Below are 24,113 nucleotides of genomic sequence, written 5' to 3' on the forward strand. Positions count from 1 at the left end.
ACACTTTGTTAAAAAAGAAGCCCGTTATTTTCTAGAAGGGCTTCTGAAATGAACTGTTAGTTGGTCATTGATTATTTAGAGAGACAAGAGAGTGAGCAAGGAAAAAAATTATGTGGGAAACAGCTGATAAGAGCCATGATGAAGTAAGGATGATCTTCTCCAAGATGTAAACAAAAATGATTGCATTAAAAGGGCTCACCGCTTTCCAGGGCACTGCTAATGCACATCCCCGTGCACTAATCCACAGTCACCAGGCCTTTTGCCTTGGAAGCAGGAACATTTAGTCCTCTGGCGGGGCTGCCCTTAGGGAATAAACAAACACAATGTGGCATGGGATTTGTCGCCCATTAAATGGACACTGCTGTGGGTTGTTTTTTGTTTTTGTTTTTTTCTTTATTTTTGAGAGAGAGAGTGAGAGAGGGGCAGAGAGAGGGAGAGAGAAAATCCCAAGCAGACTCTGCACTGTCAGCGCAGGGCCCGAAGTGGGGCTGGATCCCAGGAACTCTGAAGTCAGGAGCTGGATGCTTAATGGACTGAGCCATCCAAGTGACACTGGAGTTTTGAGGCAGGCCCTTCAAGGAAAGGAGGCCAACCTGAGGGGTTACACGGATCTGGGCTGACGGCAATTGCTCAATTGCTCATCTTATAAATTGTGCAATTTAGAGCAAACGACCTAGCATTTCTGATTCTTCGTTGTCCTACCTAGAATTTTCCTTGCCATATTAAGCTGTCATGAAGAGTGGAGCCTTCAGAAACGAACTGCCTAGGTTTAGATCTCATTTCTACTGTTTTCCTGCTGTGTGACTTTGGGCAATTCACTTAATCTCCCTGTGCCCCAGTTTTCTCAGCTGCGAAGTGAGGAACAGAATAGAAACCACCTCACCGTCACTGCAAGGATTAAGTGCAATAACATCTGTAAAATGCTTACGGCAACGTCTGGCACGTCGTGAGTGCTAGTAAAGTGCGTGCTGTTGTGGCCAGCAGCAAACTCCTCTCCTTTAGTGTTCTGTCAATTAATTTACATTCCTTGACCTTTGACATTGACTTAAGCCAATAAAAAAAAAAAAAGGAAAGCAAGAGAAAAGAAAAAAAAAAGAAATTAAAAAGTGTCATTTGGAATTTGATAGAAGGAATATAAATTATTCTCATCCCAATATAAATTATTTGCGTACTCTCTTACCAAAACCACTTCGGATTAAGTAAACCACACTTCCTCCCCGTTGTGTGAAGCATCAGGATTCAGTACAATGGTGCTCTGAGAATGAAAATACCACTCTACTCACATACACCGAAGGCTTAGTGACAGTACTAAATGAAGGAAACATCAGGCTGTATCATACAGGATACTCTGCGGTATAAACTACCTAGGAGACGTTGCATTTACGCAGTTTCAACCACTGTTTAACCATTTTATAACATAATGTCATGATTATGTCCAAACTTCTCAACATGTTCCAGCAAAGTAAAGGGGTTCTAAGAGAAGCAGGATCATTAACCAGCAACGACCCATCACGACCAATCAAGCCGCAGCTAACTGAACCCGGAAAAACTGCTGACTTACAAGGTGCTGGGCCCCATGAGTCTGCAAAGCACCCAGAAGACTGAGAACCACGCTTCACGTGCCAGAAAAGACATGTTGCAACTCATCTGGGATGAAGGAAAAACCATTCTTTTTCTTTAAGGTAAGACATACGGTAGTAGGATGGTCATAGACTTTACGTCAGACAGAAGTGGGTTCAAATTACAAGTGTGTCCAGGGGCGCCTGGGTGGCTCAGTTGGTTAAGCGGTTGACTTGGTGGGTGGCTCAGTTGGTTAAGCTCAGGTCATGATCTCAAGGTTTGGGAGTTCGAGCCCCACATTGGGCTCTGTGCTGACAGCTCAGACCCTGGAGCCTGCTTCGGATTCTCTGTCCACCTCCCTCTCTTCCCCTCCCCCGTTCACGCTGTCCCTCTCTCTCAAAAATAAATAAACCCTAAAAAACAAACAAAAAAAACCCTTGCCGGTCATGTGAACTTGGGCAATTTCTCAGTTGTCACTGAACATCAATTTCTTTAGAAGTGTAAATGCAGGTAATAATATTTACCTTGTGGGCCAATTGTGAAGTGTGTACCAGCATATTCACACACACATACATGCATGTACATAAATATGTATGTGTATACAGGCATAGACAAAACTACCTGGCACATAGGAGTTGCTCAATAAACTAATATTCCCTGTTTTCCTTCGTATAAATCAGTAATAATAGCATCTTTCAAAGGGATTTGAAAGCAAAAGCATTAGTAGCTGTAGGAAAAAAATGCTGTATTATCCCCCCAATTATTATTATTATTTTTTGAAACAGCCATGCTTTCTTTTTGATGTCCAAACAACATTCTGGATGTATTTTCTTCCTGCCTCCAGGAGTAACTGATTTTCGTCCCAGCATTGCCACTAATTAGCTGTGGGATTTGAGGGTGTTACCCTCTCTGGTCCACTGTTTCTCAACACTAATGGCAGGGATGTTACTTTTTGTTACCCCACGGTTCCTTGTGGCCTCAAAATGTGATTTTCCCTCCTACTTCCCACCCTGATTCTTTTTGTTTGTTTGTTTATTTTTGAGAGAGAGAGAGAGAGAGTGGGAGACAGAGCAGTGGAGGGGCAAAGAGGGAGACACAGAATCTGAAGCAGGCCCCAGTCTCTGAGCTGTCAGCACAGAGCCCGATACAGGGCTCAAACCCACGGACCACAAGATCATGACCTGAGCCGAAGTCGGATGCCTAACCGACTGGGCCACCCAGGTGCCCCATCACCCTGATTCTTTTTAAACTTCTTGTTGGCTTTTTATGCTTGCTTTCAACAGCATAAGTAATTTACTGCAAACTTTCCTATTCTCATGATTACTAACTGAATTTTATAGGCAAGTTCTAGTTTTCGTGTTATTTTCTACTTCTTCTAAAATCCTGCTTGAATGTGTAATTGGGATGTGCCTTTTTACTTCCCATGATAATACACCGACAATTCACCTACAATATTTGTCGAACTTCGTTTTCAGGTCTGATATTACTGTCTTTTTCTGAAATTGGATCTGTTTTAGCAGCAAAATTTAAGGCATTTAAAAATGATGCAAGTCTTTTTTTTTAAAGGCAAAATATTGCTTCATAATTGCAATGGCAGGAAGCAGGTAGCAGCATGAAAAATGTGATCACTAAAGTGGAACACTAACATTCTCATGAGGACCACCTAAATTTACGACAAATTCATAAAGGACATCAAATATGCTATTAAATTTTGTGAAATGCCAAGACACCTGATCTATGGAAGTTGAGGAAAAAATTTTCAGTGAAGGATGCTACTAACCCTTTGTATCACTACTCAGGTGCTTCTTCAGCTGGTGATTTATGCAGTGAACAGTCGAACAACTGTATCTGGCCAGCCTGTGTTGTTTTCAGCTGGGAAAAAGTGGCTGCTCTTTTATACCCTCGTGATAACTATAATTGTTTGATGATAGTATATAATTGTATACGTACAATTATATAAATAATTGTATACGTACAATTATATAAATATAATTGTTTGATGATAGTATATAATTGTATGTATACAATTATATAAATATAATTGTTTGATTATATAATTGTATGATTGCAGCATCTCGCTTTCCAGGCACCAGTGGACTCTGAGTCCCCTGAGCATGAGGAGAGATGGTCTAATCTCAATACCAAACAATCATAAAATAGGTGGACAGCACATTGGAATATCCTGGGTGCTCTTCCCAAGATCATGTCTGATGTCAGACCAGGGAAAAACCCATTTGCAAATAACAGATCTGAACTTTCACTGTAAACTGAAGTTTCTAGAATGGCTTTTGTATTCCTGTATCACAAATAGATATTAGAATGGTCATGGAATGATTTAAACAAGCTCAAAAGCAATGTCACATACATAAAAAAATATATAGTTTGGTTTATCCTTCTCCAGATATGTACCTTATCTAAGTCATTATTCCTTGTTTTAAAGCTTTGGACAATTATTAAATGAAGGATCTACACACCTACTTGTCCTTTCTGGGGTTGGGGTTGGGGAGAAAGCAAAATATTAATGATTTAGCAGGCAGAAGGAGGATGATAAAAAATAAATAAAAGCACTTTATCTTTTCACCAACTGCTAAGGTGATACGTTGGTCTTCTGAAACACCATAATGATAATGAGGCACAGTATTAATAACCGCAATTATGTAAAAGCCTCTGGTAATTGCAATTCTATTAGGATGTTGAATATTCTTGGTCACCATTGTGCCACCTTGTGGTCACAAGAGAACACGTTTTTTTTTTTTTCCATGAAGTAAATCTATTAAATTTTTATTTTCTCCCCACTACTATGGAAGGATATTTGGGAAATTAAGTTGGGAAGCACCTTGCTAATAAGGGCTATAAACAAAATGTAACGGGCACCACTCACATCAGAAACTAACATACACTGAAAAACAACAGTGGTCTAGGTATGGATCCCATACTGGATTTTCCCTTTGCCACCTCAGTGTGAATTACGTATTTAGAAGATGGAATTAAAGCTCATTTAGGTTGCCATTCTTGATCTACAAATATAAACACGGAAGTCTGGATCCTGTCCATTGATAATCTAATTGTTAATTCAGGAATCCCTTAGTAAGAGAAAGCAACCAGAATTTAGACATCAATCACCAATACTATATTTGAATAATCACATTCATGCCTATATAGAAACAGCTTAACAAACACAATTTTTATAAGTAAAGATTTGCTTTGTAAAATATGTGTTATAATCTCATGAGCTTTATGCTTTTCAAAGAGTTGTGATATTTGTTTAAATGATTTTTTTTTTAATTTCTAAATTCTACTATGTCACCATCCTGATGTGAAGAACAGAGAAAGACAGGACTGGCCACCATCCCAGAGTACTATCTACTTGGGATTAAATAATATATGTTGTAACAAATTCAGAAATTTTATGGCCACTGATTTATATTATCAGTGTTTGTCTGATCGGGGCTACAGCTTTTATCAAGGATGAAGCTATTGGTAAAAAAATGAAGTTCCAAAAATCTCTCATTATAAGTAGTGTGTGTGTGTGTGTGTGTGTGTAGAATGAGAGAGAGAGAGAGAGAGAGAGAGAAGAGAGTTTAACAAATTCTCACAGATGTATTGCTGTGCTAGTATTGATTTTTTTCTTCATCTGTTTCTTGGTCTTCTTTATACCTATTAATTTCTCTGTCTCTGTGTCTGTCTCTATTCTCCGTAAGGTAGTCTCTTTGCATCTCTCTCTCTCTTTATTACACTCTCTCATTTAACTTAGACTGAAATCCAGGAGGTTGACTGGTCTGGATTTTAGTCCCAGCTCTCTGGATTTCTAGCAGTGTGCCCTCGCACAAAGTTCTCAAACTCAGTTTCCTTATCTAGTAAATAGGGGTAAAAGTACTCATTTCTTACAACTGTTGTGACAATTAATGACTCATTGCATGCAAAAGTGCCCAAGACAATACTTAGCCCAGAGCAAATGGCCAGTACATGGTGCCCATCTCTATTTTTATTGTCTAAAAAAAAAGTACCCATTCTTCATAGTCAAATCCGTATCACTGTTAAGACATTGTGACGCTGCCTCACTTAGAGGTATAATGTCACTGTAAATTACAGATGTAGCACACAGAATTTTAAAAGGGAAAAATCTCCTGTGTACCTCTTTTCACAACGTTATCATTCAAATGCTGAATGAAATATCTTACCTACAATCATGTGATTATTAAGTAGCAGAACCCATACATGATCCCTATCTTCTGTTTGTACATCTTACCCAGAGTTCATTGCAATGAACAATAATTCTCTTTCTAAACCATGGCCTCATTTTTTGACTATTTTTACTTTTCCCTTCTTTCCTTGCCTCCCTTTCTCCATTCCTCTATCTACCTATCTATCTATCAATATCTATCATTATTAATCTATTCATCTCACTATGTATCACCTATCTATCATCTATCATTATCTATCTATCTATCTATCATCATCTATCTATAGATATCTATAGATATCTACCTATCTATCATGTATCTATCTATCTATACCTATCATCTACCTATTTATTCACTAGGACTAGAATTAATGCAGTTAGTGAGATAAAAATTTTCATTTACAGGGGCACCTGGGTGGCTCAGCCAGTTGAGCATCCAACTTTGGCTCAGGTCATGATCTCACGGTTCGTGGGTTGGAGCCCTGTGTTGGGCTCTGTGCTGACAGCTTGGAGCCTGGAGCCTGCTTCGGATTCTGTGTCTCCCTCTCTCTCTGCCCCTCCTCTGCTCATGCTCTCTCTGTCTCTCAATAATAAATAAACATTAAAAAATTTTTAAAACTTTCATTGACAGTACGTCGTTTTTCTAACATTCATTAATTCATGTTTTCACATATTGAACATCTACTTCATGTCTGGTCCTTCCTAGACACTGTAAAAGTAATGATGAACTAAACAGGAAAAAAAATTATCTTTCTAGGAACTTCCAACCTAGGAAGAGAGACAGAAGGTAAAACAAACACATGAACAAACAAAAAAACCAAACATATTTCAATGCCGGGCACAGTTAAGTTGTTGGGAAAAGAAAGTAAAGGAATATACCCGTGCAGACAGGGATAGGTGCCATTTTAGCAAGGATAGTCAGGGAAGGCCTCTCCGCGGAGGTAACGTTTCCTCAGAAATCTAGAAGAGTTTAGAAGGTAAAGCACGTGGATGCCTGGGGAAACAGAGCCAGGGCAGAGGCCCTGAAGCAGAAACAAGTGTGAGAGTCCAGGGGAAAAACAAAACTTAAGAGTTCAGTTTTGACCGCAATATGTTTCAAATGCCTTACTGGATACACCCAAGTGGGGAAAAGAGTAGGAAGCTGTATATGTGGGTTTGGAGCTGTGGGAGAAGGTCAAAGCCTGAGGGGGGAAATTTGGAAGCCCTCTGCAGAGATAGGTATTTAAAAGTACAGGCTTGCACGAGGTCCCCCAGGAACTGAGTGAAGAGGCAGGTGGGAGGCTGCAACATCGGGAGATTGAAACAAACAAGAAAAGCATTAAAGGGAGACCAGAAGGAGCTGTCCGTGAGGTAGGAGAAAAGACAGAGATGAGTGGTTACTTAGCCAAGTGGAACAAGTGACCGAGTGATGCCCTGTCAAGTACTACTTGGAGAAAGTGTGAGAAAACAGAGTTGACCGGGGAAAGCACGCCTGGGGAGGGGGGGCTGCCCATCTCGGGGAGATTCAACGGAGAATTTGGGGCTGAGAAGACAGGGACACCTTTCGACAAGTTTTGATAAAAAAGGGAGGAGATACATGAAGTAACGGCTGGAGAAATATACAAGGTCAAGGGAAGCTTTCTGTTTTTTGTTTTGTTTTGTTTTCCTCCCCAATTTTCTTCTTTGTAGTTTTCTTTCTTTTGTTAGCGGGAGGTAGTTCAGCATGTTTATGAGCAGATGGGGACGATCCCATCGAGAGGAAAAAATAGACAATGTAGGAGAGAGGGGATAAATAAAGAAGAAGAGGCCTTGAATAGATGAGAAGGGAAGGCGCCCAGGCTACAAATGGAGGGAGGGAGGCATCCTAGCTACATTCACAGGAGGGAAACCTGCGCGCCCAGGTGGAGATAGAGACGCGCATTTCAGGCAGAGACCTGAAGGCTGAAGACATACCCTTCTCTCTGCTTCCATTTCTTTCACTGTGATGACAAGCAGGGGAATCAGCTGACAGTGAAGCATGTATGTGAGGTTTGAGTGGAGCTGAAAATGGCTCCAGTGCTACCCTGAGAGCCCGGGCATGTGATGGACCAGGGTTGCCAGGTGCTCCCAAAGTCCCTTGGAGTCCTGTGACTACATGCGTAAAGTCACAACGGCCAGCAGGTGTGTTTTTTGTCATCTAGCACATTTGTCATAAAACTGAATTCCCAAGAATTAACCAGATTTTTAAAAATCCAGCTCCCCCCACCTCCCAAAAAACAAAAAACCACCAAAAACCCAGCTTTCCAAATGAACATGTCTCATTTTTGTGAGTGACACTTGGACTCGCACGATTTAATAAAAGAGATCAATTTTATCTGCCGTGGAAACATTAATTGTGAAGATCTAGAAAGAAGTGGCTAGATCACCACTCTGGCTCAGGAAGAACATTTGACCACATAAGTATACCAAAGAGGAGAAACCCTGTGACTCATTATGCTAGCTCTCCCTCCCTCTCTGGTCCTAGATTACAACCAACTGTGGAAGGCGGATGTGTAAAGTGTGTTGGGACTCCATCCTGGCCCCTGGGTCTGTATACTATTTCACAAGCTTTTTAGGATGCGGTATTAAAGTGCAGTAAAATAGGCTGTGTTGAGCGCTTGAGCTAGAGAACCAAGGGGCTGCTTTAAGCTGAGGTTTTTCCAGAGCTGTGGTCACCTGGCTGCTGTGGGTTTGTGCTGAGGAACACAATTTTTAATCAAACGTTTGTTTGTTTGCATGATAGTTTCACTGTTTTGTTTTTTTTTTTCCATCTGTGGATTTGATTTTTTTTTTCTCATGTATTTGGGTACAATGTTAAAACTGGCCTTTTCCGTTAAAGTCAGGCCCATCCCCTGTATCTATTCTCGATTGCTATTGATTTCCTTTCAATGAACTCTTTCCATGTTCACACTTTTTTGGGGAGGAGGGGACAGATCTTAATGGATTTGGTCCTGCTGTGGTTTGAGATAGTCTTTGATATCTTTTTACAACAAATTCCTTTTAAATTTGATTTCTTTTTAATGTTTATTTATTTTTTAGAGACAGACAGAGAGAGAGGGAGAGAGAGCAAGGGAGGGGCGGAGAGAGAGGGAGACACAGAATTCGAAGCAGGCTCCAGGCTCTGAACTGTCAGCACAGAGCCGGATGTGGGGCCTGAACCCGCAAGCAGGAGAGATCATGACCTGAGCTGAAGTTGGACGCTTAACGGACTGAGCCACCCAGGCGCCCCTAAATTTGATTTTTAAATTTACTTTTCATGTTTTTAAAATTTGCTGTTAGAGAGCATGTAGTTAAGTGATGCTGAAATCTAATATGGCGATTTTCGATCAGTCAATAGAATATAAAAGCTAGAGAAGTTCGCTTTTCACTAAAAGTGTTGTAAAGACAGAGGGTGATGGATTCAAGTCCAGTAATGGTTTTTCAGTGAACACGTTAACATTTGTGAAGCTATGTTTGGGTGTATATTAAGGCATGCATTATTATAGTGGTTAATGAAAAATGTTCAATGTATATTCTTAAAAGTACTGAAAAAGAGGCATCTATGATGTAAACAAAACTCTGATGCATATTTTGTCATTGTCATTGTAAGTTCCATTGTAATATTTGCGTGAGGGTTGTATTTATATTTAGTTTATAGTAAAGTTGCTGTTTATCAGGTAGCTATAGTACATTTGTTGACTATCAACATATAAACAAGAGAGAGGCTCACAAAAACTTGTTAGTATGCTTACTTACAAATACTTACAAATGAAAAACTCTTGGAAAGCATCAAATGCACTATATTCTTTTTTTTTTTTTTTTTTTTGTATATTTGCAATGATAGCTGCCATCTAATTAGTTCTTCCAGGAGCCTATATGAAGGAAATTCATAATCCTGTAAGAACATTATGTTGACCCTGAGATCAAGACCTGAGCTGAGATCAAGAGTCAGACACAGGCAAACCATAAGAGACTCTTGAATAAAGAGAACAAACTGAGGGTTGCTGGAGGGGAGATGTGGGGAGGGAAGAGTTAAATGGGGGATGGGCATTAAGGAAGGCACTTTTCAGGATGAGCACTGGGTGTCATATTTAAGAGATGAATCACTGGGTTCTACTCCTGAAGCCAAGACTACACTGTATGTTAACTAACTTGAATTTAAATTAACAAAAAGGAAAAAAAAAGAAAAAAAGGAAAAGAAAAAAGAAAAGAAGAGAAAAGAAAAGAAGACAGAAGAAAAAAGAAAAGTAAAAAAAAAAAAAGTCAGATGCTTAACCAATGGTGCCACACAAGGGCCCCAAGAATATTGTGTTGCAAAGACAGGACATTATTGTTTCTAAACTCACATACAATTGTTGGCCATGAAGAAAGAAAGGGGTGGTCTTTACTTAATATTGCCCAAAATGGAAATCACAATGATGATGATAATAATAGTAATAATATTAACAGCACCTTTCTATCAACCTTCAGAGTTCATTAGATGAAAACAACTATGCAAAAACAAACAGAAGAAATATATAATGATGTCATATTGAATGTCACAGACTGAAACCACCCAGGTCATGGAGAACTAAGGTAATAATTCATATTTAATTCTGTTTACATCTTAATCATTTAGATTATATGACTTTCAGAGGACTTACATTTATGCGGAAATTTTGAAAACAGATTATTTTATTTCTAGTAGACAAAGTTAAGAGGGCCAATAGCATCAGATAAAATGTCTGCCATTTTAGTTTGACCAAAGAGATCACAGAAAAGTAACTTTGGACAGAACCTTAAAGAAACTCTTGTTCAAGCCCCCTTCCAAGTTTGTAGAATAAAACAGGATGAAATAAGATAATTCATTTTTAGTCACAAATTTTTGGTGAACAATATTTAACCCCAAAGATCATTAGAATCTTTTTTTTAATAAAAAGATACTTAAATTAAATATAAAGGATTTGAGGGAATCCTATATTGTTTGACAGAATTAGTATTACCATTACCATTTCATTAGAATAGATTCTGAAGCTCACAATTCCATTGAAATCAATGGGCTGGCTTTATTTCTCCCTTAATTTTCTTCCTGCAATTTCTTAGGAAATGCAATAATTTATTAGTTTTTAAATCCCATCATTACCATATTTGATTTTTCTCCCTGTTGTGTTTTCCTTTAATTGATTCCTGGAGGCAATTCGGAAATTTTTATCCACACCACATGTTTTGAATGGCTAATTGTTCTCTATGGAAGCACAGCCATTATGCTACTATCTAATTACATTAAGAAAAATTAATGTCAGATGACAAATCTATCAGCAACAAGCTCCCTGAGAATCAATATTTTCAGGAAGATTTTCACATCCTAGAATCTGGTTTTCAGGGTCAATGTGTGGAGTTAGCACTTTTTATTAGTAGTAGTATGATGTCAAACCAGGGGCAGGAGAGTTAACGAGAGGATGTGTTCCCACCTCTCTCCTTTTTAAAGGAAGTACTCAAATGGGCAGAAGTCTAAAGCCCTATTTATTTAATACTGAGCTTCTGATACTAAAACAAACCGACAGTAGAACTCTTATAGAATAGGCTCAAATTAGGCTTCTAGGCATGTCTAGTGGTGTTCAGGGAGAAAAGACCAAACTTCTATCAATTCTTAGAAACTTTTAGTAGGAACTATTCTTGGTGACTTTGTACTTCATTCCTCCAAGGAATTTACCAGAATTTGCGTTCTGTGAGGCTCGGGGGAGAAAAGGTGCACACTGAATTATGTTGAAAACGTGCATTCTGCTTCTTACTTTTTTCTCGTTAAACCCAGGAAGGAAATCTCGCCTAGCCTCACCAGTGAACTTATATTGGTTTGGTTTAGAACTCTTTCTGCATTCACTTATTTAACAGCTAATGAACAAAATGTTATATGAATGATTGATTTAGTTGTGTTTCTAGACAGATAAAAAAAATGTTCCCTAATGAGTATAGAAATATGATTTCAAAGTCTGCATGCACTCGAAGAGCATTTACCCAATATTCTTTGTAGTCACCTCAGCAAGTGAAAGATCAAATTGATATCTTGGCCTTAATAAAGACAAAATTTTAATAAAAAAGGAATGGCATCTTCTTTTTAGTTTCAAAATTATATCACGCATTAGGTTTTGTTCTTGATTATGAAATAATAAATATTTAGAGAAAAATGAGAAAATGCCAATACACAAACGTAAGACAATAAAAATAAATTATTATTGTTAATAATTTCATTGTTAAATTTTACATATGATATAATATTATGTTAATAACTATATTATCTTATACATATGTGATATGTACATATATATATGATGCTAAAGCTGAGATACGGGAGCCTGACCCATCAAAAATGGCATGGGGCCCCCAGCATACCATCTGTAGGATACCCATCTCCAAATTATTTTACATGAAGGAGAAATAGGTCTCCATTTATTAATATATTGATATATTGAATTTTTCCATTGCAGGCAACTATACCAAACCTGAATTTATACAATAATTTTGGCCTATGTGGCTCATTATGGGTTATTTTGCATTATTTCTCATTTTAAAAAATTATGAATTGAACTGTTACTTATCTTGATCACTGGTTTTTCTTTTGTGCCTCTTAAAGTTCACATTTGATGTGTGTAGTCCTTGTCACATCCCAATCCTAGCACCGAAGACAAATATAGACAGCGGTGCAGATCTAAGAACTGATTTAAACATCAAGAGTTTCTTTTCTCAACAAAATGGAATCATATAATATAATCTGCATTCAAAGTTCAGTCTTTAAACATTTTCCATGACACAACTTTTTTTGCAAATAACCCATTTTCTTCTATTATTTATTGTTTTTTTATATTTTTCAATCAGTAATCACTCTTTTTAAGTTTATTTATTTATTGTGAGAGAGCAAGAGAGCATGAGCAGGGCAGGGGCAGAGAGAGAGAGGGTGAAAGAATCTAAAACAGGCTCCGTGCTGTCATCGCAGAGCCCGGTGCAAACCTTGAACCCACGAACCATGAGATCATGGCCTGGCCAAAATGGAGAGTCAGACGCTTAACCAACCGAGCCACCCAGGTGCCCATCACTAAATACTCTTACGTGCAACACTTAGCAGTTGCTAACGAGGTCAAATTCAAGATTTGTTGAAGCAACACAAAGGGAAATACATGTCTGATAGTTTCACAGACTCTCTGGTCCCCTATGGATCAGCAAGCATAAAACAGGTTAGCGGTGGATTTGCAAAAATCAATCTCCATGGAGGCAGTTTTGACATTCATTGATTTTTTTTAAATTTTCTTTTAATCTTTATTTAGTTTTGAGAAAGAGAGAAAGAGAGAGAGAGAGGGAGGGAGGCAGAGTGCAAGCAGGGCAGGAATAGAGAGAGGGAGATACAGAATCTGAATCTGAAGCAGGCTCCAAGCTCTGAGCCGTTAGCACAGAGCCCTACGATGCGGGGCTTGAACTCACAAACTGCGGGATCATGACCTGAGCCTAAGTCAGACAACTTAACCAACTGAGCCGCCCAGGTGCCCCCCCATTCGTTGATTTTTAAAGGATTGCTATTAACAGTAACCTTAATTTTATTTTATGAGTCTACTTGGAAGACACTTAGTTTTGACATGTAAGTTGACATTTGTCAACTGTCATTAAACAAAAAAATATTTATTATTCGACTACATATTTCACCATACATATATGGTTGATCCTAAAAATAAATCTCTCCACTTTAACAAGGAGCGCCCACAGTTAAATAAATCCTACAATACAATACATGTATTCAGCCTGTTAGTACTAGAGTTGAGGGATGGCTTTCACGCCCTTTTTACTCAATTCAGCCTAAAGCCCGTAGCATTATTCTGGACCAGCGGTCAGCACGCTTTTTCTGTAAGGAGCCAGATAGTCAGTATGTGGCCCACATGTGGGCTCTGTGTCGTCCACTCGATTCTGCCTTTGTACCACAAAAGCAACAGTCAGAAACAATCTGTAAGCAAACAAGTGTGGCTATGCTCCAATACAACTTTACTTCTGGACAGAGAAATTTGCATTTTTAAAAAATATCCCAGTGTCACACAATATTATTGTTCCTTCGATTCTTCCCCCTACAGTTAAGAAATTTAAATCATTCTTAGCTCAGGAGCTGTATAGATGATGAGGCAGATTTGGCCTGTGGTCTGTAGCTTACAGATCCCCTGTTCTAGAACAGTGGAAAGATTGACATTTCTTAATTTAAACATCAGAAAGGCCTGGGGTTCAGGAAAAGAGAAAGTTGTATTTTCTATGGGTCTTGTAATATCAGGGCATTTGTGTATACATCACATATCTTTGCTCTGGTTCATTTTCTTGATGTGGGTAGTCTCCCATCAAGAATGCTCAGCCCTGTATTGTTTTCATGAACAAAAAAAAGGGGGGTATTTTTGGGAGAATTCACTTCAGAGTTGGCCACATCTGGAGCCAGGGAAGTTATTCCACCACACAAGAGACTGAGGTTTTTTGTTTTTTGCTTTTTGGTTTTTTTTTTTGAAAAATTGATATTAAAGGAAAAAAATCTCCCAATGATGCTATCTCAAAATGTCTCAGTTTTTCCTGAAACTGGGAAGGTTTTGCTACCTTTTTCATTTTAACTGAGTCTTTCATTAGCACTTCTAATACAATTAACAGTCTTGAAAAGTCCCCAAGACCAGTTCTTCCAAGATATGTGCTGATCTAAGGTATTTGAGGTGTTTGCCAGGAAGCATCATGAAGGTCTTCCCTGAGACATCTGTGTGCAAACCACAAGGAAGGAGGAGGGGAGGGGAGGAAAAGAACAAGGTGACCTGGGTAGGACCTGGACAGAGCAGCTGTTGCATACTGCTCCAGTATCCGTGGGCTCCACAGGCAAATACAAGGCCGCCCAGATGCAGCCGTGGTCAAGGGCAAAAGTGCAACTTTTCCCATCAGTGTCACAACTGATGTCCTTGCTCTCCAACTGATGGAAAATTCCTAGAGGAGAAAGGGGAAAAAAGGAAAGGGGACTGTTGCAGGGGTGGGAGAGGGTGGTGGTGATTACAGGATCTGGGGGTGGGGAAGGGAAGGGCTGTGGTTCAGCTCTGCTCGCTTTCTATTGCCCCACCTGGATCCCCTACAGGGAGCTCAGTTTGCAACCAGTTTGCTCATCTAGGGACGCCTCCACTGCGGGCTTAGGCCAGAGAGGACTGTAGCATTTGATCTCATCCCTAATGGAAAACAAATGCATGTCCTCTTTCTCCGGGACCAGTTTTGTTTTTTGTTTTGTTTTGTTTTGTTTTTTTGTTTTCTTATTGTTGTTGTTTTGTTTTTGTTTTAACTTAAAACCACTCCAGTGGCTTTTCTCTGCTCATAATTGTGTCCAAAGCCAAGTCCTTTGGCTATTTAAGCCATCCCCCTTCCTAGCAGTTAGGTTAAGATTGGGACAAACCAATCTAATTCTAGAACTTGTCAGCCAGAATTGGACCATCACAAACCAATCGCACAAGACTGCTCCCTTCAGACCAATAGGTGAGATTATTTTTCCAAGATGTAATGAACCTTTTAGTTCCTTTTGAAAGAAAAATCACCAGCAGGTACATCTCTCTGTCTAGAGATCCTTTCTAACCACAGGTTGTTGAGATCATCTGCAGTGGGTGAAAACCACTCCTTTAGGGAGAAGGTTTTTTAGACCAGAAGCATTAGTTATGGATGTTGCCATTGTTGTTCCTTGCAAGGAAGAGAATGAAAGTGTAATCATACTAGGTCATGTGTAAATTTATGCTGTTTTTACTGGCTCTTAACCCTTTTCCTTCCAGGAATTGTTAAGTTCCTTTGCAGTCGTATATCAGTCCTTGGGTACGTTCTCACCAAGGGTGACTGTTTGACGGTAAGGTCCCTCAGTAGACCAACAGAATAGAAGTCGGGTCACATAACGGACTCCCTGGAAATTACGTAAGAGAAATAAATACCCTGGTATTTGCACAGAGAGGAAATTATGAAATTTACTTCGAGCATGAACTCATAGACTCTCTCAAACTCTCCTGTGAGAAAATCTTTCTTGGTCTGAGGGGGTCTTCAGTGGAGTTAGGGGTGAAACCTTGCCCGAGAGATCACCAGTCCCTATGTTGCTCGAAACAGGCTGCAGATCCTTCTGTGGAGACTCCGAAGAGGGTTCAGGAGACAGGAGAAAGAACAGGACACCTGTCCATGCCTAGGGGTCTAACTTTTTTCTTTTTTTTTCTGTTCTTTGACCTTTTGGTGTTGTGTCCATGACCTGTAAGTCAACTCACAGAGAACTGCTTTCCCTTATGGAAAAATAATTTCCAAAACAATTTTTATTTTCTTTGTTTTATTTTTGGCCGACCGGACTCTGTTACCTGCAGGGCATGGGTCGGTTTTCTATGCACTGTGCTTGATGCTTTTCCGGCACGTTGCTTTGATGGGCTATGCTTTTTAAGGGAGCCTGTGGAGGTAGATCCTGAACTGCATGTCCAGAGACGAACCAAATGCTAAAGAAGGCTAATAATACAATTCTAACTGCTCTGCCTGGATCACTGGCTATGTCTGGGTCCTCTTTTTTTGTAGGATTTGAAATAATGTATGGACCACGGAGAGGAAAAAGGAACAAGGCGAGCAATGCATGAGGAAAGAAGATAGAACATAGAGAGGAGTGAATTAATGTGTGTGCTTAATTCACTTAGGGAAGAGCGCCGACTCATTGTGAGCCCAGGATTGAGGAGACTTGCATACATTTCTACTATACTGCCTGGATTTTGATACTATGGATATAGCATTGATGACGGTCTTTGGTGCTAAATGATGCTTTGACCAAGTAGATGTTCAGATAAGTTCTGCCAGGACACACAAATAGCACTTTCATCGGCCGCTGCTCCAAGGGAACTGCTTCTGTTATGTGTACTTAGCTAGTGTTTTCCAGAAAGACTGAAGCTGTTTAGCCTCAGAGCTTTATAGATTATTCTTTTTTTGGAAAATACTGAGAGTCGCCACTATCTGCTTTGAATGTTTCGTATTTTAATGCCTAAGAAATATGTGTGCAATGGGTGAGTAGATGATACTTTTTTTAAAATTGCAAATTGTAAAATATAACCGAACTCTTAAACACCATACAATCAGAATCACGAAAGCAAGCTACTCAGAAATGGAGTCTCAATGCCGAGTACAGATCTTTTGTCAGAACTAAGAAACTACAAATCAAAATGTGGCCATCTTGAGCCTCTTGTAAGGTCTTTAGATATGACACCACGAGGTCAAGACATAGAACTCCGAGTGTGCATGTGTTTTCATGTTTATATACTGTGAGTTTGCTTTGTGCCCACTAACTTATTAAGTACCTTCCTCCTTTCAGTTAATCCAGTACTAAGGAGGCACTACATTTTTGTATAAAATGGGTTTTAAGCTTTGCCCAAAGGGGAAATACATCATTATTTTTCAAGGATTTTTCTTTTTGGAAAGCATCACGGTGTGTGTTAACATACATAAGAGATTTAATCTCAGTAAATGTGAAAGCTAGCTTTCTTAAATGATTTTCTTTCCCCAAGTTGACCTAACAGGTATAGAAGAGAGCCTGCACGTATTTCAATTTACATGCAGGAAAATGACAATGAGCTTACAAGAAAGCATTATTTATAGTGTCAGTTCCTGCCTTGCTAAAATTTGGTGATTCAGTTATTCAAACCATGTAACAGAATAGATTTAGTGTAAATACAAGTTTTAAAAAGAGATTTTCTTTGCTGATAAGACCAGAAGCTGAAACACAGACAGAATTGAAGTCTGTGTAGTAAATTCAGAGTTTCTCTGTTACTAACAAGAGAGACAATTTTCTGAAATGCTCATTTACAGTGATCATTCATCTGGATTTCTTTAACATTTAGAATGCACCAGGGGAAGCTCAAATCTGAATGGAGGAGAAGAAATATTTGGATTTGATCCTAGTTAGTACCTTAAAATATCTAAGTAAGCACCTATAAGATGGGCAGTAATGTAACTTGGATTTTGTTTTAGTAACCATATAGGGCTATTATTGTTATTTTTCCTGTCATCATTAGTCATTAATGTTATTGGTGACCGTGGAGTATAGCACTTTAATTTTGCATAGTTGTGATACAAGTTACTTATTTGTAACTTGTACATAGGGCTTTGAATATTAAAAGACACATTTACCAAGGGCCTGGAATTAAATATCAATGGGGGATATACGCCTGCAGAACATGAACTTGTCAGTGAAAGAGGAAAAGATCGATCGTATCCTCAGATACTGATCAAATTTATTTTTAAAATGGAAGAACGTCTCCCATAGCGAAGCACAGAAATTGAGCCAAACATTTGGAAATAGGTCTTGCGTGAGGACCTATTAGACACTATACACTTTATTCAGTGTAAGAATAATTTGGGGGGAGTTAGTAACTGGCAGCAAAAATTATCAGCCCTATTCTTTGATTTCTAGATTTGTCTGAGCACGGTTGCCATGAAAAGTCATATTTTGCAGAAAGGAGAGGAAGAAACCTTGAGTCTGAAATCAGCAGACTTAGAATCTGTTATCAACAGCCTCCACTCACATGAGGAACTTCCTTGACACATAATTTCTCTATCTCTATTTCCTTATACATTAAAATTGGGATTTGGGAAATCATATGAGGAGAAATCCAGAAGAAAAGATCACATGGCAGGAATGCAGCCAGAGGCAACAGATGAAGAAACGACAGTCCGAATAACGTTCTAACAGTCCTGCTCACATCTCTTAGCCTTCTGTTCAGTCATCGGCAGATCCCTCCCCGTCTAACGAATAAAGTGTCACTCTTCATGCTTAAGGGTCTAAAATCTGGCCTGAATTTAATGTTCAATACTAATATCTCTTTTTTCATTAATTTATTCAAATGCTGACCATCACCTAGAAAATCCGCTTTGGTTTTCTCCCTCTAACAGCAACCCATATGCCGACACAGCTATAAAATGTTCCTAAACTCCTCAGATGCTTCTCTCTTCATTTATGATTTTCGTACTTAATCAGGCACTGCAGAAGATTGTAATGCTATTTAAAGGGTTATTACATCTAAATATCTCTTTAAAACATCTTATTTCCCCCCAATTAATTTATTCTATTTATTAACCTTATCATCATTAGTAGCAGCAGTCTCAAGTAATGTCAATAATTCCATTGCCTAAGTGTTCATCGTGTGGCAAGCATTTTATGTGTCTTATTTCTCATCCTTATAACAGCCTTTTACAGCTAGCTGGATCAATGTTGCACACACACATCAGGCTGACCCAAAGCCTCTCACCACCGTGCAATGCCCGTCATCATCACCAAGGTCACATAATGCAGAACATCCCTGGCATTCAACATATCAGGATTTGCCTTGAAAGAGTTGCAATTAAAAAAACAAACAAACAGGGGCGCCTGGGTGGCGCAGTCGGTTAAGCGTCCGACTTCAGCCAGGTCATGATCTCGTGGTCCGTGAGTTCTAGCCCCGCGTCAGGCTCTGGGCTGATGGCTCAGAGCCTGGAGCCTGTTTCCGATTCTGTGTCTCCCTCTCTCTCTGGTCCTCCCCCGTTCATGCTCTGTCTCTCTCTGTCCCAAAAATAAATAAATGTTGAAAAAAAAATTTTTTTTAAAACAAACAAACAAACAAACAAACGTTTCAAGAGATCATACCCTTTGACCTAGTCATTCCACATTTGGAAACCTAACAAAAGATGAAGATTAACAATCTATGTGAGAAGTTAATGCATCGTTATACGAGTATAAAACAAAAATGAATACAAAGACATAAGAATAGGTGATGGCTCATTAAAGTATGATTCACACATATTACGGACATGAAATACATGTAAACATTAAAATATATGCTTTCCGGGGCGCCTGGGTGGCACAGTCGGTTAAGCGTCCGACTTCAGCCAGGTCACGATCTCAGGGTCCGAGAGTTCGAGCCCCGCGTCGGGCTCTGGGCTGATGGCTCAGAGCCTGGAGCCTGTTTCCGATTCTGTGTCTCCCTCTCTCTTTGCCCCTCCCCCGTTCATGCTCTGTCTCTCTCTGTCTCAAAAATAAAATAAAACGTTGAAAAAAAAATTTAAAAAAAAATATATGCTTTCCAATGAATTTTCATTGCATGACAAAGAAGTATAAAAAGTAAGATACTCATGTATCAAAAAGCATGACACAATTGATCTTAAAATTATAAAAATATAAAGACACAAAAATGGAAAAAAGGAAAAAGGGGAAGATATATACTGAAGTATTCATAATGGTGAGAATATGGATTTAACTTTTTTTTAATGTTTATTCATTTTTGAGAAAGAGTGTCAGAGCATGAGTGGGGGAGGGGCAGAGAGAGAGGGAGACACAGAATCCGAAGCAGGCTCCAGGCTCACAGCTGTCAGTACAGAGCCCAATGCGGGGCTTGAACTCAGGAGCTGTGAGATCATGACCTAAGCCGAAGTTGGATGCTTAACCAACTGAGCCACCCAGGCGCCCTGAGAATATGGATTTATTTTTTATGTTTTCCTGCATTCTTCTATACTTTTAATGTTTCTCTGGTACATTTTCCACAATTGCTTTGACAGTTAAAAAAAAACAAACAAACAAAAAAAAAACCAGACCTATATACACTCATACACTTGAGAACCCCACACGCACAAACTGTTAAAGCCTATATCCCCAAATCTAGACGTTCTGGTATATACCCTTTCTTTCAGAAGTAACATTACAGTATCATTGGCTTTACTCAAACTGTGTTTTGTGTTTTCTTAATAGCTTGTGGCACATTCTTTAAATGTCTATAATCGTGACTAACTTTGGTTGTCTGAAATTGTTTTTTGTTGTTGTTAGTTCTGGAAAAAGCCAAGGTGCAGGCATTTTATGGCCGGGCTCCTTGATCTAAGAAGCTGCCATCCGATGGCAGGGCTCCCTGATCTAAGGAGCTGCCGTCCGTGTTAACAGAGAATGAACTGAGGCTTTAGGCTCATTACCTTTAAGGGAGCTGATGTGTCACAGACAACACAGATACAATGGTCATCGTAATCACTGTGCTAAGAGCCTGTGTAATGTAGGGTGTGGCCTGAGGATGATTATGGTATTTTCAGAGTGTAACTGTCTCACCCACATGAAATACATTAAGTCGTCCAGAGCATGACAGAAGAGAGTAATTTACTAAATAATAATTCAGCTGCACTGGAAGTGTGAATTAAAAAAAAAAAAAATCCCACCTAGTACTGCTGGTTTAAAAATATTTGGTGGAAAATAAAGATCATATTAATGGAAACAGTAAGCACTCAAATGATTTCTCAATAAATGACTGTATGGTTTTATTGTACATATATGTATAAACATGTGCATATTTGCAGACACAAAGGTACCTCCCTTACCCGGAGGTCTTCCTCAACTATTCGTTACACAGTAAATACGGGACTAAAGCATTTAAACACTCTGAGAGGCTAAAATAGATGTCATAAATCCATGATCCTGAAGCTTTTTTACCCAAAAAGGAAACTGACCAAAACAAGGTAACTCCAAGTTTGGCATCTGCTCATACTATTTCAAAAATATATATCTACTTTAAGCCTTTTAGAATATGTTTGTTTTCACTTTGCATATATTTCTAAGCAACCCTGGTTATATAAGTTCTCAGTACAGTGCAGATTAGAATCAACAAATTAGATAGAGCATGATGGCAGCTTGATATATTTGACAGAAGAAAAAATGAGAAGTGAAGGCTGTCCTTGGTGGAAAAGAGGGGAAAGAAAAAAACAAGCAGAAGACTTAAATAAGCTTAGTCTAGAGTCATTGAATGTAGATGACATTGCTCTTACTGTACCCCGATTGTCCCCCTCTGTTGCAGGTAAAAATGAAATTGCTTATGTTTATTATAATGATACTGAATCATTATTCAAAAGTCGTAGTATACGCAGAAATACTGCATTCCATCTATCAACTGACATTTATTGAAACTGACTTACTTCCTTGGCCACGTGCAAAGCAATGAGGACATAAAGACAAAAAAGATATGAGAGTGGATTTTGAAAAGCTCTTAGGTGGAAAAATATAGGGACAACTATTTGGAATAGCAGGAGAGGAACAAAATATGCTACACTAGAAATGTTTATAGTGGGACAGGAGCAGTCAAAGGCTTACAGTATATCAGAGAAAATAGTTCCCACCACAAACAAATTTCAATTAATTAGAAAAGCCATTATGCGATACACTGCATTCCCAGGGATGCCAGGAAAAGAAGGCATCCTCACTGTGTGCTACAGTGGTAACAAATGGCAAATAAGGCTTGTGGAATAAATCCCACTGCTTTAGAAGAAACAGTGTCTGTGTAGGCAGAGACATGTAGCATTCTTAGAAGCAGCTTATAATTTATACACAGGATTGCATGTCTATGGACAGATCTGGGAGCCTACCAGTTGTTTTAGGACATAAACTGAATGAAAAGACAATCCTATCGTCTAGTAGGCTCTTAGCATCCTTAACACAACTCTACAGGGTAGTATATCATACATACCAAGTCTTCGATCCTGAACTTCCCCATAAATTCCAGTTGATTCCACAGAAACTCTTCAGAATTTTTTTTTTTCTTGCATGATCTATTTTACCACTTCAACCATAGGCTGCCTTATCCTGTCATTGGGCCATTTGATTTTGCTGGTGCATGGTTTGTCTTCTAATGAGAGACTCTCGTTGTGAATTCCCAGAGGGAAGAAATTGTCCCTCCCACGGCTCTTAAGTCTCCCCTATCACTCTGCATATAGCTAAAATACAAAGTATATACTCAACAAATACATTTAGTGAATTTAATATGAAGATTAACTCTTACCAATATGTAATCGAAATTGCCAAAGCTGTTTTCCCATAGATAAGATTACATTTGGTGCCTTAAAACACAATTTCCGGGAGCACCTGGGTGGCTCAGTCGGTTAAGCATCTGACCCTTTTTAAAAAAAAAAAAATTCAACGTTTATTTTTGAGAGACAGAGAGCAAACAGGGGAGGGACAGAGAGACAGGGAGACACAGAATCGGAAGCAGGTTCCAAGCTCTGAGCTGTCAGCACAGAGCCCAACACAGGGCTTGTACTCACGAACTGTGAGATCATGACCTGAGCCGAAGTCAGATGCTTAACCAACTGAGCTACCCAGGTGCCCCATCATCTAACTCTTGATCTTGGCTCCAGTCATGATCTCAGTGTTCGTGAGTTCGAGCCCCATGTTTCATCCTAAGCTGACAGCGCAAAGCCTGCTTGGGATTCTCTCTCTGCCCCTCTCCAGCTCTCATACAGCACTCTCTCCCTCTCAATAAATTAATAAACATTAAAAAAAATACCATTGCCAATGGCTTGTCCTCATTGCAGGAGATTGCAAACTCATCTGGTCTACGCTTTAAGTTCACCTGACATTTATTTATTATTTCTTGCTATCAATTATTACTTTGAAGATTACTAAGGGGTTCTCAAAACACAGTGGATGCAAACGAAAGGAGTTTTTCACTTCTCATCATTGTAAAATTGGACGGCGTACCTGGTTAACAGAAGTCTGAAAATATATCTAATTGCTAGAGATATTTATATAAGTGCAAAGGAAAGATCTGTGTTCCTAGCGGAACAATCCCTTCTGCGTCACACAACCCTTCATAATCTGACTGCAGATCTGGATTGTGACTAATATTTGGCTCTAATATTATAGGTGGTTACTGTGGAGGGAATCAGTAAGGGCATAACTGTCATTTCCTTGGAAAAATTTAATCCACAGATGGATCCCAACACCCAACTGCATTGGTGTCCAAAACTAATGGGGATTTTTGCTAAATAAGGACTGATTCAGCCAAAAAAAGATACACTCTGACTAGAGAAATCTGTACCATGCATCACTCCAAAAAGTCCTGAAAGCTTTGGAACACTAGAATTTTCCTAATAGGGGCATAGTGACAAGTCACTTATTAATTCAAATGCACACTTAATTTTTTTTTCCCTTTATAACACGAAGCAGTGGGGTTAGTGCCCTCACGCATTTACAAGGTGTCATTTACTTACAAAACTTAATCCTTCATGTTTCCTTATTTAGCTAAATAATTAAGGTAAGACCTCTATTCAGGCTGGGAATCTGCGTATTACGAGAATCAATTTTTCTTTAACTTCAAGAAATAAGCCTTGCTGCATATCAGCCCGTGGTGGGTAAGAGTGATGCTGATGAGAAAGATTAAGGTACGTCTATTTATTTGCCCCCTCCATGACAGAATTTACGCAACAACCATAATCTTGTAACTTCGTGTTCATTTCTTTAAAGATTCTTCTATTATATGAAACTATCTTGGCCTATGACTATATTCAGTTTATTCAGTTAGAGTATTAAAATAACACAATTTCAATCCACATGGGTGGTCAGTCTGGGTGACTGACTTTCAAAAAGAGCTCA

At 39.0% G+C, this 24,113-nt stretch overlaps 1 long non-coding RNA gene across 1 annotated transcript; it reads left to right on the forward strand.

Annotated features, from left to right (window-relative positions):
• Nucleotides 1–19,170, forward strand: LOC109494435. The gene is made up of 3 exons (XR_002149313.3): nt 1–1,682; nt 10,190–10,294; nt 16,274–19,170. It is a non-coding gene; the product is annotated as an uncharacterized LOC109494435 (long non-coding RNA).
• The last annotated feature ends 4,943 nt before the right edge of the window (nt 19,171–24,113 follow it).

This window comes from Felis catus, chromosome E1, assembly GCF_018350175.1.
Source record: "Felis catus isolate Fca126 chromosome E1, F.catus_Fca126_mat1.0, whole genome shotgun sequence".
Taxonomy (NCBI): domain Eukaryota; kingdom Metazoa; phylum Chordata; class Mammalia; order Carnivora; family Felidae; genus Felis; species Felis catus.